Raw genomic sequence first — 16,386 nt, 5'->3', positions numbered from 1 at the left:
ATCTCAAATAAGCAAAGAGAAACGACAGTCCATCATTACTTTAAGACATGAAGGTCAGTCAATTCGGAAAATTTCAAAAACTTTGAAAGTTTCTTCAAGTGCACTCGCAAAAATACATCAAGCGCTATAATGAAACTGGCTCTCATGACGACCGCCACAGGAAAGGAAGACCCAGAGTTATCGCTGCTGCAGAGTATAAGTTCATTAGCGTTAACTGCACCTCAGATTGTAGCCCAAATAAACGCTTCACGCACATCACAACATCAACTGTTCAGAGGAGACTGTGTGAATCAGGCTTTCATGGTCGAATTACTGCAAAGAAACCACTACTAAAGGTCACCAATAGTAATAAGAGACTTGCTTGGGCCAAGAAACACGAGCAATGGACATAAGACCGGTGGAAATCTGTCCTTTGGTCTGATGAGTCCAAATTTGAGATTTTTGGTTCCAACCGCTGTGTCTTTGTGAGATGTAGAGTAGGTCAACGGATGATCTCCGCATGTGTGGTTCCCACCACGAAGCATGGAGGAGGTGGTGTGGGGGTACTTTGCTGGTGACACTGTCAGTGATTTATTTAGAATTCAAGGCACACTTAACCAGCATGGCCATTCTGCAACCATACGCCATCCCATCTGGTTTGCGCTTAGTGGGACTATCATTTGTTTTTCAACAGGACAATGAGAAAACACATATCCAGGCTGGTTAAGGGAGAGTGATGAAGTGCTGCATCATGACCTGGCCTCCATAATCACCTGACCTCAACCCAATTGAGATAGTTTGGGATGAGTTGGACCACAGAGTGAAGGAAAAGCAGCCAACAAATGCTCAGCATATGTTGGAACTCCTTCAAGACTGTTAGAACAGCCTTCCTCATGAAGCTGGTTGAGAGAATGCCAAGAGTGTGCAAAGTTGTCATCAAGGCAAAGGGTGGCTACTTTGAAGAATCTCAAATATAAAATATATTTTGATTTGTTGAACACTTTTTTGGTTACTACATGATTCCATGTGTGTTATTTGATCGTTTTGATGTCTTCACAATTTTTCTACAATGTAGAAAATAGTAAAAATAAAGAAAAACCCTTGAATGAGTAGGTGTGTCCAAACTTTTGACTGGTACTCTATATTGTCACAGAAAAATAATCCTGCAGCAACAGGATTTTAACGGTTAGTCCATAATGTTGGTGGATCGGTGGTTAGGCTATGAGCTGTCCAAAAGTAGGCTACGTGAAAAGTGCAATACTGTTAAAGGGATACTTTAGGATTTTGGCAGTGAAGCCCTTTATCTACTTCCCCAGAGTCAGATGAACTTGTGGATACCATTTTTATGTCTCTGCATCCAGTATGATGGAAGCAAGAGGCCATTTTGTGAGCCAATTCTAGCTAGCGTTAGCGCAATGACTGGACATCTATAGTATCTACTAGCATGCTAGCAGATACCATAGACTTCCAATCATTGCACTAACTCAAGTTAGCAAGTGCGTTAACGCTAGTTGGGTCATTCCTACTCTGCGATACCTTTTCTGTCCCCACAAATATAATTTCTTATTTAGTGCAAAAAAAGGTTAAAATGTGGACTCTAAAAGGCTTTAAATATAAGGTCAGGTGTTATTTACCTTAAAATCACAAAATTATGGATCTTGAAAGGGAATTGTATGTATTTTGATCACTTTTTTTCAGTGGATGTAGGCCTTTTTGCCATGTCCCCGGGTGTTATTCATCAACTTCTACGATAAATATATGCCATAAAATAATAACTTTATTTAAAATGTTTCTTTATTATTTTATAGTCCTAGTTAAAATCTCTCATCAAAAATGTTTTGTTCATGATTATTGTATTATTATTGTGTTTATAATTTTCTGTGCTCTCTAATTTAGCTCTCCACCTGTTACCTTGTAGTAATTCCCCTTAAATAAAATATACAGCCCCTTCCCACAATTACATCACATTTAGCAAGTGTCATCATTTTTTGGGTGGGAAAACAATGGTGCAAAGCTGAATACATATAAACATTCGGTTGTATCTATTTTTCCATGTTTCATGCTGTTAGTCTGTTTGTATCCAACCTGTTAGGCTAAATTATAGAGAAAATAAATTGCATTTCAAAATGTCAAAATATGTTTGATATAGAAGTTAAAATCCTCTTCAAGTGTCAATCATTATGCTAGCTCATTCTCAATCACCCACAGAGCTATGGCTAATTAGGTTCCACCCTGTTAGGATTATGCGCCTAACAGTGGTGAATTGTATCGTTTTTTTAGGTGCCTGAGCTTGACCAACATGTTGTTCTGAAAGTCAAAGATGTCCTTTTTGTTGTTGATGTTGTTTTGTTATGAGGTCCAGAAGGCACCGGACCGTAGGAATGACCCATCTAGGAACTTCCTTCAAACTGCACGCAGAGAGATACAAATGGTATCCACAAGTTCATCTGACTCTGGGGAAGTAGCGAAATGGCTTCATTGCCAAAATCCTGAAGTATCCTTCTAATATACATTTGTAGTTTGTGTGTGTTTTCAGTGAATTTACGTAAATCACGAAGGTCATCTGCAGGGAAATTCTCAGCAACAGAAGAATGAAGATCCTTCATTTGTAAGAGCAGGGTTTAACAAGATGAGCTGATAAACAAATTTTTTTGAGAGAGAGAGAGGTAAAAAAAGATGAAGGTAAGTAATGAGCGAAGGTGACGCAGAAAGAAAAGACGGAGAGATAACAATTGGCTATCCAAAAGGTACAAATTATTAATGTAATGAAGGTTGGCGTCTTGTTTGAATGGCATGTTCTACGCGCTCCGCATCCACTCGTATAATAACCAAACCCTGGGTTGTCTGTTTCCACTCCAACACACTAGAGTGCACTTAAACTAACACCTAGACTCCAATCTCCTCTGCTGTTATTAACGACTACTGTTAGACAAGCTCGTGGACAGGGGAGACCATAAATACCAGGCCAGCGAGGTCATTTGTGCGGTTGTTCGCATTCACGACACACGTTGACCTCAAGCTGCCAGAGCAGCAGCAATGAAACCACTCAGCCATCCCCGCAGTAGGAACTAGGAACTCTGGGATACTATAGAGCAGGTACATGGGGTTTCTTTCTCCAATCCACCTGGCCTACACCTCTCATACAGTACATACCCCTGTAACTGAGCCACCATGTTTAATCTAGACTTTTTCCTCCAGTTCAGTCCCAATCTGAAGGAGGCCATTGTTGCAGAGAAGCACAGAGGTATTTTTGGCAGGTTCCTATCTCTCAAAACGGAGGACAGACAAATTGTACCTTTGGCTGCCCTGGTTCATATACACAAAGAGAGGATTTAAAGTTCAGTTGATTGCTTGGTTTACTGCCCACGATGAGAAGGAGAGAGAGAGAGAGAGAGAGAATAGGAGAGACTATGGGGAAATGAAGCTCTATCTTATCTGGTAAGTCTACACTTTGAGCATGCCAAGCCATTATACAACAGGCTGGCAGACACACCGCATGCAGGTCTTACAGAACTTTTGCATCCTTTCGGTGAGAACAGAAGAGCGAACATATCTGTAGTAATAGCTATATTTAAACATCCGAAATGTCCTACGTCAAGTAAAGGTCGGCCATAGAAATGGAATGACTAATTATAGTTCAATGAGGTCAACATTCTTGCTAGGTTGTGACTTTTTCACCTCAGACACACCTTGTTTACTAACTCTAATCCACCAGAGGAGACAGAAAGATCCCCCGGCATCAAATGACAGATAATAATTACACTATTACTCAACACAGAGTAGCCCAGCCAGCGTGCTACAGTACTTCTACCTCAACTCTGCCCAGCTATTGCCTGCTCTGCAGTCCTGTTTAGCAGGTATGATTAGGGCATGGTGAAGGGGCAGCTCAGCAGCAGGGTTGCGTGCTAGCGGTAAATCTAACCTAATTGGCCGTCATTAGACTATATCACACTTCATCACCTAGTCACCGAGAGGTGAATCAGGGTGCCAGGATGTCTGAATCTGGGCCAACGACCTGTCACATACACCCCTGGAAGCTCATTGGATGACACGGGAGCCTGAAGTACACACAACGAGGAACTAGGTCATGACCCCTGATGAGAGAACAAAGGACACACATGAGAGGTTGTGACCCTGTTGGGTAGAGTAAAGAAAAACACTCATGGGGGTTTGAGTGACACGAGGTGTCCATTAAGTTTAATGATGAGCACATCCCAGACAGTCCCTTTATAGTCCCCATCGCCACTCTGTCTGATAACGCACGCCACCTTACTGTCACCAGTCTACAGGTTAGAACACACACACATCAAATATAAAGCGAGGCAGATCTGGAGATCCAAACAAAGTGATGAAATATGAGCGTGAGATGAACAAGACAAAAAAGAGAGCGATCAAAGTGGGAGAGGAGAGGAGAAGAGAGAGAGAGAGGATCTGGAGAACATCAGTGTAGTGGACAGGGTACAACCCAGTAAGCACCGCAGAGCACTGCCAGAAGAACCCAGGAGCGCTCTGAGGGTGTCTGCGTATGTCAAAGTGTGTAAATATGTATGTGTGTGTGTTGAGTGTGTCAGCAACTTGTTCCTACAATGTGTTATAGTTAGATGTTCTGGCGCTTGGAGAAACATCAGACAGTGGAGAAACAGAGCAATAACAAAAGCAATAACCACACAGAGAGATATATAGATAGAGGGGACAGACAGATACAGAGAGGAAAAGAGACAGAGAAGGGAAGTTAGAGAGAGGCTGAGAAAGATGTGAGTGGTGGGGTCATTTCTGCCACGTGCATACTGTACAGTCTATAGCCTCAGACTCAGATAAACACATGAGCTCTTTGGCTGCAGGCAGAGACAAAGGCTAAACTCCTGGGTCAGCCAAATACAGTCTTAGGAGGAGAGGAGAGCCAGAGCAATTAGAGAAAAGGAGAGAGTCAAAACGTAGATAGAGAGAGAGAGATAAGGAGAGAAAATTAGAGTAAAATAAAACAGAAGAGTAGAGAGTCAAAACGGACAGAGAGAGAGAGAGAAAAGGAGAGAAGTACAGCAGTTGGGCCAGTAGCAGTACCCCCTGTCTGGAGCTGGGGAACCTGAGAAGGTCCTCTCAAGCTCTGCTGGCCAGATCTGGGTCGACAGTGTACCAGACAGGAAAGGAGAGGAAAGACCCAAACCACTGGTCTGCACACTCTTCTCACTTCAGCATTTCCTCAGGAAACATCAGAGGGGAGGGGAGGGGAACTGGGACCTGGTCAACCAGCCAAGATGAGGTGCTAATTGAGTTCATGGTAGATGAGTATCAAAAGTAGAGGTCCCTCACTTTTGTTTCAAAGCGTCTTTTCAAAGGCTTCCTGGTCCCATGTTTCAGCAGAGCGAGCACGTTGTCAAAGCAGTGGCCGGTGATACTGAGTTGAAAGGTTGTACAGCAGCTTTCGAGGTTCGGGGTGGGGACGGAGCCGGGGAGGTTTTACAAGGGCTAAGCGATGGAAATATGCTGAGGGAGAGCTTTTCCTAAATCCCTTGGTTGAACTAATTCCAAATTCAGCAAGGTAATTATTTATTTCACTTGTGTAAGCTGTTTTACCACCGGGCCAGCAGTATCCGAGGTCTAGGATTACTGCATAAGGATAAGGTGAGGTACAAGACAAGCCATTGAATTTTAATGATACACTGCAACGTTTTTATAATGTTGCAATAGACTGCAAAAGCAACACAAAGTTCCCTTAAGTTAGTATTATTTCAGTGAACGATACAGCAGCAATCTTCAAGACAGGATCTGTAAAATCCATTCACACCATCGTGCTGGTCATTTCAAATGTGTAGCACGTGCAGCTCTCTTGTCCTCTGCAAAAAGAGGTACACCAGAGGTATACAACTGAAAAATATAACCCCTTGTATTTCCCATTCCCACTAATTGAGGACATTTGTTAACCTGAAAGTGTGTGTTTAAAATCCGTCGTGTTTGCTGTGGGCCTTTAGAAGACACCGTATTAAAAGCTTTAAAGATTCCATCTCTCTTCTCCACTCTGTTTACATCTCTCTGATGTGTGTTTGCAGGCAGATAAAGAACGACCCCTGGAGCAAGTCTAAAAGCAGGGCTTACAGATCTGATTGCTGCCTGCCTGGGTGGCTCTATCTAAGTTTGACAGGCTCACACGGGTGTTTGAACGGCCTTCACAACAACCCGGGTTTGATGAGTTTCAGAAGAGAACTCCTGGCCCGGGTTAAGAGCGCTGTGGCACGCAGGTCTGTTGTTTGGTGAGGATTAGATTTCAGCATCAAGCTTTTAGCTACTCCTCCTCTCTTCCCTTCTCTCCATCACCCCCACCTTCCTTACCCTACGTTACGCTCTTTTAAAAAAAAGGTGCTATATGGATCCGAAAGGGTTCTTTGGCTTTCCCCATAGGAAACCCCTTTGAAGAACCCTTCTTCAGGTAGAACCCTTTACACAGAGGGTTCTACACGGAACCCTAAAGAGTTCTAGCTGGAACCAAAAAGGATTCTACCTGGGACCAAAAAGTGTACTCAGTGTTCCCCGCAGTTTGTTTTCTACCAAAACTGTGCAACCCCTCCTAACCCTCCCGCTCTCCCTTCATCTTGCCTTTTGACCCGTTTTGACTGGGGAATCAAAGGCAGGCTTTGCTGGGTAAACAACAGGAGCAGAGGATAATTTAAGAGGAGAGTGAACATGGAAAGAATGAGTGAGTGTGATAAAAGAAGGGATCCTGGATCACGGCAATCAGTTTAAAGAGAAAGACGGTCCGTCTGGTGATTAGAGCGTGCATCACGGATCACAGACCTTACTGGTGCTCATCATCGCAGACAACTGCGTGGCCAGAAGTTGTTTCACAAAGCCTGACTTACAGCTCATCACAGACAATTGGCACAGGAGTTTTTTCTTGAATCTTGATCTAAATGGGTTTGTGTACAAGCGATTATGTGTTAGTAACAGTTCACATAACTAACTGGTCGGGCTTATCACATAGAGAACTGGCATATGGGTATGCCCTTGATTTTAAAGGTGCTTGCATGCGAGCATGTGACTATGCTTTAATGCTTTTGACCAACTCTCAAAATTCAAAATACAATGCATGCATTGTATGATATTCTATACACTGACTGCACCTCAAACTGCTGTACTGTCATGTGTTGTACAAAATAATCATGTTAATTCATAATAATTAATACATTTCTGCTACTGTACTGCAAAGGAAAACAAGGTTAATGAATGACTCTTTCACTCATGCCTTTCATTCTACCCTTCTCTGCCTCCCACTCTACCTTTCTCTCTCTCCCAGTCCTCTCTCTCTCCCAGTCCTCTCTCTCTCCCTCTCTCTATCCCACTCTCTGTCGCATACTCTCTCTCCCAGTCCTCTCTTTCTCCCTCTCTCTCTATCCCACTCTCTGTCACTTTCTCTCTCCCAGTCCTCTCTCTCTCCCTCTCTCTCTATCCCACTCTCTGTCACTTTCTCTCTCTCCCAGTCCTCTCTCTCTCCCTCTCTCGATCCCACTCTCCGTCGCTTTCTCTCTCTCCCAGTCCTCTCTCTCTCTCTCTGTCCTTTCTCCCCTTCACGCTGAGGTAATAGGGGTCCTAGCTGTGTCGATCTCCTCTGGATTAGGCAGGAATGCAGCTTCACATGGAGGCTTCTACTGGACTGTTCTTTTCTAAAGCGTCTCCACCTCTATCAATAGCGGACTGCGACGGACCCCATGCCTGAAACCAATATGACTGACTTAGTCTAGGCTTATCACTGCAGTGGCTGGCTACTGTGTTTAGGAACCTCCCCTACAACCCAGTTGGCCAGAAAAGTCCACACGTACATATACACACAGAACCACAAAGGCAGATAGTTCTGTGGTGCCAGACTTAGCATACGATCTATCACCCTATTTATCACACGTATCACACGACTAATGCAGTTATGACATCATTTGGCCTCCTTTAAAATCCAGGTTCCCAAACTAAGCAGCTATACTTATTTGCGGTATTGTGAAGCCTAAGGCCTCAGCGCAGCACTACACTGACATTCAGGGGGGTGATCGTCACTCAATTGTCGTCACTCAAACATTTTATCATTCCACCCTCCATCTCACTTCATAGCAGTAGGACGCCCTTCATTAGCCAATCAATTCTGTCAGTCTCAGCTGTATTCTTTAGCTGTCTGCTAGAGAGTTGGTTATTGCTTCTGACAATTCCAGCTCCCCCACGAGGGTCGAAACCATAATGTTACATCACTACATCGGAGGGCCAAGGTGTTGTCCTGAAGCACACATCCATCAAACATCCATTGGCAGCCTATGTGTTTTCTTCCTCAGGGAGAATTAGAATGGCCTCTCTCTGTTGACTCTCCTGCTCTGTCAGACCAATTACCCTTTAACCCAATGAGATAAGACTAGAACTGAGTTTCTCAAGGACACAGTCAGTTTGCCTAAGAGAATTAACCATTTCCTCAAAAAATGCTTTGGTCTTTATCAGAGTCACAGGAAGAGAGCAATGTTCACACAACCACTTGTAATCCACTTTCAGGTAGACATGGCTGTTGACTCTGTTCTTCTTGACCTCACCTTTCCCACTCCGGTTTAACCCATAAGAGTGTAAGCCCTGTCTAAGGCAGGAAGTGGGTTGGGGGGATGTTTTTTCTTCTTCTAAGCTATATGGAGTTGTTTTAAGGTCATACCAAGGATCAATTTGCTGTTTGATTTTGAATTTTAAGACCACTTGAAGTATAAAAATAAAAACAAATATTTGATGACACTTTTTATTTGGCCTTAGAGCTATTAGCCCATACAAATGCATTGAGTAAGATATTTACTACATTGAACAACAGATAGTCCCAAAAATGTAACATGTATTTAACCCCTTATTTTTGTCACTTAGCAGTCTCCATATATACTGTACTTCCATAAATGTTTTCAACTGGTACAGAGGGACCTTCAGACGAGTCTTGTGAGGCCTGTGGGCGTCCTAAACATGTACATGTTTGTGAGAGTCATATTAGTGTGTAGCCCAAACTGTTCGTACGCTACAGACAGAAGTTGGCAGATCGGCTGTATCGACTTCAGACGAGTCCCAAGGCACTTGTGGATGTCATAGAGCAAAATGGAGAACACCATCATGTTCGTGGAAGTCTCATCTTTCCATAGGCGGATGCAGTGGATTGAGAAGCATCCAATGCATAAAAAACAGATATCTCGAGCTTAAACTGACCCATTTTTTTTGGTATTAATCTAATTTGATTTACGAGGGGGCGTGGACATCAACCTTATATTTTTTTTAAAACAAGAGTAAGAGAGATATCTAAAACATAAAAACCTAATCTCTTGAATCCTAACCTCTAAATATCAGCCACCGTGAAAAGTCTAGGAACTAGAGTGGGTAGCCAATACGTGTGTTTTAATGAGGGCATTGATAAGAGTTTAAAGAGGGATCTGTGAAGAGTTGTGCACAGCCCAACAAAAAGTACACAACAACCAATGAATGAGCTCATATCCAAGGATAGTGTAGTGACATCAACAGGGTATCATCAAGGTGTAAAAAAGGGCCATTAAACTTTCTGTGACAGACCGTACTTTGGTCAAAACATTACTGTCACACCATAAAACCCTAGCCTTCTCCTTCATGGGAAAGCTTCACTTCACAGAGATTATACCTCTCTAAAAAAGATCAGATGAGCTCTGGGTCGATCAGTGTTTACGCTAGCCCACTAGCCCATTACTCCGCCTCTCCTGTCTCCAGTCCCCCACCATGTGTAATGTACAGCATGTGGCAGATTTGGAGTTTACATGAGCGCATAGCTTTCAACTGGGCTAACCTCTGAGCTGAGCTCTGGGACGCTTGGCTTGTGAGGAGGCACTGTAGGCAGTACCATCAGGCAGTACAGTCTATTCAAACACCCACCCTGCCTCAACCTCAGCTCTCAACGGTCCAATGCAGGGCCCCAATGCTAAAAGCTAACAGGCAGGCCTGACGTCAACCCTCCAGATTAAAGTTAATGACCAATGACACACTATGGGAATGTAATATATTACTTTGGATGCTCAGCGTTTTTTTATTGGTGGAATATTATATAGATTTTTTGTGTGTTTTAATTTCATTGTGTTGTAGTTGTAAAGATATCATTCAATAACACTGTAAAAATAACTTAATAGAACAACTTCTGGCTTTGGTCCATGAGTTCATTACAGGTTCAAGACACTGGTGACTAGTCCAATATTCAATATGGCAAAGAAACATGCTATCAAAAAATGTATTCAGAAAATAGCATTCCAAAGGCCTCATTTTTCTTCCAGTTAGCTACCTGTACTAAGTGAGAGGAGACTTCTTGACATAAAACACTGTTCTTCTTTCTTCAGCGATTCACACAGGTTCACATGGGATCAATGGGATCAATGGTTGATGACGAATGGGACAGATAATGAATGATAAATGCCCCGGTTCGCTTAGCTAAGGGAAACCACATGTGCTCTCTCTCTGGCCTGATCTGAGTCCCTCACTTGAGCCAGAGAAAGAGAAAATAAAAAAATGTGTGTGTGTTTTCAGAAGCACAAAAGAGTTCTTTGTTGTCAACCTAGCAACCACAGGTGAATGACATCACCCCCCCCTCTCTGTGACTGCAGCAAATTGGAATTAAGCGGTCCGGTATGTGTGACTCTGTGTGTGTGACCTTGGTGATTGAAGCCATATCTCAGTGTGTGTGTGTGATTGTGTGTCTCGGTATCTGTTTTCCCATGAGAGAGAAACAGGGAAAACCCACACATTACCAGGTAGCTACTGACTCCCTACCACCAACCATTGGCCCAGCTACATTCAAATATTTCACCCAGAGCTAAAACAGGACAATGATGTTAAAACACAGACACAGACCTCTAATGGAGACGAGAAGACATGAGTATACCACATACATTCATGACATCATGCATACAGCTACCACCATGTGGTTGGGTTACACACTGCAACCATAGCCAACACACCGTTCTCACAATGTCACCAGGACTGTTAAACACACAAGCTACACACATGATAAACACACTGCACGGAAGCACTGGGGTTAAGTTAGCATGTTAGCTACACACATTATAAACACACCACACAGAGGCACTGGGGTTAAGTTAGCATGTTAGTCACACACATTATAAACACACCACACAGAAGAACTGGGGTTAAGTTAGCATGTTAGCTACCCTCAAAAACTGACAGAGGAGTGTGAGAGAGACTGTTGGCAGCGGTGGAGCGATATAGGGTTACCCCCGCCAACAGAAGCCAGTGTTTGCATGTCCCTTTGTGTCCCTTCTCTCTACAACACGTGACAACACGTGACACAGAGACATGTGTATATCGTTCATACAAACACACACACACACACATACTGAGGAACAGAGTGTTTGTCACAAAAGTAATTTGAGAAGTGGAAGCAGAATATCTTTGCATGACACAGATTTCAATAATGTAAATGCATTGGTTGGTAGAGTGTGTTGATGTACAGGTGAGTATGCTTTTTGCAGGCCTTTATACTGTATATGGGAAAGACAGAGAGAGTCAGATTCACAGATTCAACCACAAAGACCAGGGGGGTTATACCTTGCAAAGAAGGGCGCCTATTGGTAGATGGGTAAAAAAAATCAGACATCGAATATCCCTTTGAGCAAGGTGAAGTTATTAATTACACTTTGGATGGTGTATCATTACACCCAGTCACTACAAAGATACAGGCGTCCTCCCTAACTCAGTTGCCGGAGAGGAAGGAAACCTCTGAGGCCAATTGTGACTTTAAAACAGTTACAGTTCAATGGCTGTGATAGGAGAACACTGAGGATGGATCAACAACATTGTAGTTTCTCCACAATAATAACCTAATTGACAAAGTGAAAATATAGAAAGCCTGTAGAGAATACAAATATTTCAAAACATGCATCCTATTTGCAACAAGCCACTAAAGTAATATTGCAAGAAATGTGACAAAGCAATTAACTTTTTGTCCTAAATACAAAGTGTTATGTTTGGGGCAAATCCAATGCAATACATTACTGAAAACCACTCTCCATATTTTCAAGCATAGTGTAGGCTGCATCATGTTATAGGTATGCTTGTAATCGTTAGGACTGGGGGTTTTCAGGATAAAAAATAAACGGAATGGAGCTAAGAACCGGCAAAATCTTAGAGGAAAACCTGGTTCAGTCTGCTTTCGACCAGACACTAGGACATGAATTTAATGTGATTTTCACATGATTCTTTTTTACATGTGAACTTGCAATTCACATGTGAGGTGAAAACATGTTTTTCTCCTCACACGAGAAAAGGTGGCGTTAACATGTGAACTCTAACATGTGACATTTTAGCTCAACATTTAGTACAAATGTGAAACTGCAAATGTAATGTTGTTTTTTTGTAAGAGTGATGCCACCAGCCGAGATTGTACTTGAACTACTATTGGCAGAAAGCCAATGCGGTCCAAGAATGCAGCAGAAATCAGATTACAGTCACCTGCACAGCACTGCATCAAAGGAGCCTTTCTCATTGGGTCTGAGGTCAAGATTATTGCAGGTGACAAACAACATTTCTTCATTCATTATCTCCACTCAGACTGGGACTATTGTTCATAATCTACCACTGCCTGGAGGCTGAAAGTCAAAGCTATGAGGGATGGAAGGCAGTGACAGTTTCAACCATGGCAGTATGGTATGTTGAGAAGTACACAAACAGAAGCGGGTTAATTGTAGTCTGCCAGACAGCAGAGAGATGAGAGAAAACGATAAGAGTCGACAGACAGAGTCAACAAGGGGAAACTCCAACTACACATCCTGACTGGTGACAGAGGAGTGTCAGGGGAGATCTTGGTTGAATTTATTAACACTGATGTCATGTTAGGGCTGTTTGTGTCTGAAATGGCATCCTATTCTAGTCTATAAAGTACACTACTTTTGACCAGGGCCCATACGGCTCTGGTCAAAAGTAGTGCACTATATAGAGAATAGGGTGCCATAGGGCTCTGGTCAAAAGTAGTGCACTAGAATGCCATTTTGGACTCTCCTTTGAGACTCCATTGTTCGAAACACAATTCTAATAGAATTGGAGGGGTTCTAAAGATAGAATGGAAGTATTTTTCTACTTTTGTCAAGGTGCCCCTTGCTGACATCGCTAAAACAGGTTCATGAGGCACATGCTCTATTTTGAAGAGACATATTTTGGATTTATCCCGTGTCACGCTGAGCTGAGGGAATGATTCCAGAATAATGCTGTAACTTTTGTTTCAGGGCACTCGTAATATAAAAACTGAAAAGAGCTGCTGGGCTCGATTACAAATAGTCACACAAAGTACAGTAGCAAAAGCTTCACTCCGTAACAGAGGAATAAAAATAACAATATATACTTTCATATCTGCTCCAGCAGTGTTCAATACATCACTGGGTCCTCTCTCTCTCTCTCTCTCTCTCTCCGCAGGGCATATTGAAATGGACTAAACAGATGCAGGTTGGCATTTATTGTCATCAATCTTTCCCTGAGGCAGCTCTGCAGAATGGTAACAAGCTGGCACAGCCACAAAGTCATAAAATCTGATTTTAAACCACACTGCTAACCATAATGCCTAACCCTAACCTTAAATTAAGACCAAAAAGCTCATTTTTGTTTTCATGAATTTTTACGATATAGAATATTTTTACTTTGCTGCTGGCCCATCTAGTGGAAATCGCTCAGTTCTGCCTCGAGGACAATAAACGTCAACGTGCTAAACAGACGGCCAATCTGGCAACCTGCTGAGCCAATCTGACTGTGAGGTTAGAACAGTAAGCAGCAGTGTTCTTGGGGAGAATCCATTGTCTAACCACAGATGGAGTAATACCACCAGTAAATAACACTAATAATAATCATGTATGAAAGGCTGTGGGCTCTTGGACACACAGGCGGTGGTGTTCTTTCTGAGGAAACAGACACAACCTAAAGTAAAGTCAATATTTAGGTTGGCCGTGTTTTCTCGCAGTCACCCACCTCACCATTCCTCCCTGCTGCTATAGAGGCTAATTATGGAATAAGTCATAGAGAGAGAGTGAGACAAGGTGGTGTAGAGTACAGCGCATCACTCTAGGGGAGCAATGCTTTCCCTTGTGATGCCACGGCTCGCACACACACACACACACGCACACGCACACGCACACACACGCCCCGTGAGCAAGGCTGACAGAGGTTGGTGGACACAGAGACACAGACAGAGCTCCATGGTCTGTAGACAGCGGACCTCCTCAGTAGAGGGAGTACTGGTGAGTAAAGGGAGTACTGGTGACCCTCTCACATGACTCAGACTTAATGAGTGAAAGTATATTTATACCCAGACTAACTACTACACATACTAACTACTACCCAGACTAACTACTACACATACTAACTACTACCCAGACTAACTACTACCCAGACTAACTACTACCCATACTAACTACTACCCAGACTAACTACTACACATACTAACTACTACACATACTAACTACTACCCAGACTAACTACTACACATACTAACTACTACCCAGACTAACTACTACACATACTAACTACTACACATACTAATCACTCACAGTGACCCTCCTCCACATAGATTAAAAGGCAACGATGGAAATAAATCAAATACTCAATAAAATAAACTGGCTGAATGAATTTTGACTAGAAAATGAAAAATGCACATATATTATGTGATAACCCAATGACAAAATTACATTTTCCCCAAAATTTGAATCTAACTAATGCATTACAGCAATATATGGCCACATCAGTATTTTTCACCATCAGTGTAGCTAAACCAAATCCACAATGTGTATGATGTATGCCTGGAATATCACATCTGGGGAGTATTAATTACCTCATGATACCTATTATTATATAGGATGATCGGATCACACAGAAACTGATACGCAGCACACGTGACTTAAGCAGACAGGCTGCTGATAGACACAGATAGAGACACAGCTTCCTGTTTAGTAGACTCTCAGAGGGAGTATACTGATGTCCCCCTCCGATGAACCACAGTGTTTAGAGAGAGAGAGAGCCAGAGGAATACAAACCCAGACTTTTGCAGTCTCATCCTACCCCCGCCAGTCGCCCAGACAGTGACAAACAGTCTCAACATCATCCTACCACCCCTCCGCATACTTGAATGAAAACAGCAGTTCAATAAAGATTGACACAGCTGTTACACAACGATTCCACAAGTTGCTATAAGTAATGAGCCGAGTGGAGACACGACCGTCCCATTAAAACCGAATTGTGACTAATGTGGAAAAGAGAAGGGGACGAACATTAGACAACCCTATTCAAATGATAAAGTGCATTCGCTAACTAACATATGAAGACCTCGACATCATATCAAGTTTAACAAGAGATGAATAAAGCGCGATATCCAAGTCAAGTAAAAGTCCGATTTTTCTATATGGGTCCAGTTTATCTCAATGTACACCCAAAAACCCTCAGCTGTAGGGAGTTAAGCAACCTAGAGAACCAATTTCACCTCCCACCCGTTTCCCTGCACTCCTCCCCTCGTCACCCTGTCCCTCCTTGTACACAACCTTCCCTGTATTCCTTGATTAACAGAGCCCTGCGGTCGACAGCGGCTTCTCATATTTCGGTAATAAACTTCCTCAAGGGGTAATCAGGCGACCTCTCTCAGTGCAGCAGGGAGTAAAATAATACCGCCACCGCCACCTCGCTCCTGGCAGGCAGTCAGACAGGAAGTGCTTTAATCAGGGCTTCCTGCGCAGCTCGCTGCGAGAGGGCCTTGTTTTGTCTGAGAAAGGGAGAGTAATGCATCCACCAGCTGTTGCTAGGACCCATGGCTGCAGCTGGAGGCTTAGGGCTTAGGGCTTAGGGCCCGGGAGAAAGACTGAGTGAGAAGTTCAGCACTGGCGAATAAGGGGAGCATCAGAAGCGATATACTACTTTTTATGAGCCAAAATCCCATCATATATCATTTCCAAGTAGTGGGCCGAGTCAATCTTTAGCGTTATGTTGACATGGGTTAACACTACACAGTTTGTCATGTTTGCATGGGGCCTCATTTTGATTCTCACATCCTCTTTCTGTAGCCTCCTTCAGTGTGTTGGTTGGCCATACTGCAACCCTTAACACTCACACAACAACAACATAACAAGAAAGTCATGTATGACTTACAAGGCAGGCCCAGCTGGACAAAAGATGCATTGAGGACGAAACATGAGCTCACTAACAGTCACATCTATGTATACAAACCGGTTTTCAGGCACAAAGAGTTCTGTCAATGTCCCTGGAACAATAAAAGAACCATTCTGGAATGTGATGCGTCACCTTGTCTTCAATGTCTATCAGGCATGAATATCGATAGCAACCGTCAGGAGCTGTTGTTTTGGTAGCACAAAACAAACCGTTTGAGGACAGCCGAAAGGACAGATTAGACAGTTCAGC

At 43.0% G+C, this 16,386-nt stretch overlaps 1 protein-coding gene across 1 annotated transcript in view; it reads right to left on the bottom strand.

The window, feature by feature from the left end:
* Positions 1 to 9,186: 9,186 nt before the first annotated feature.
* Positions 9,187 to 16,386, bottom strand: part of LOC139566063 (putative nuclease HARBI1) — a 160,748-nt gene continuing 153,548 nt past the window's right edge. Inside the window, exon 9 of the mRNA XM_071386925.1 lies at positions 9,187 to 9,197. The gene's annotated coding sequence lies outside the window, so the exon portion shown is untranslated. The remainder of the gene's footprint in view (positions 9,198 to 16,386) is intronic.

This window comes from Salvelinus alpinus, chromosome 37 (assembly GCF_045679555.1).
Source record: "Salvelinus alpinus chromosome 37, SLU_Salpinus.1, whole genome shotgun sequence".
Lineage (NCBI taxonomy): Eukaryota > Metazoa > Chordata > Actinopteri > Salmoniformes > Salmonidae > Salvelinus > Salvelinus alpinus.
This window is presented reverse-complemented; position numbering and strand designations above follow the sequence as displayed.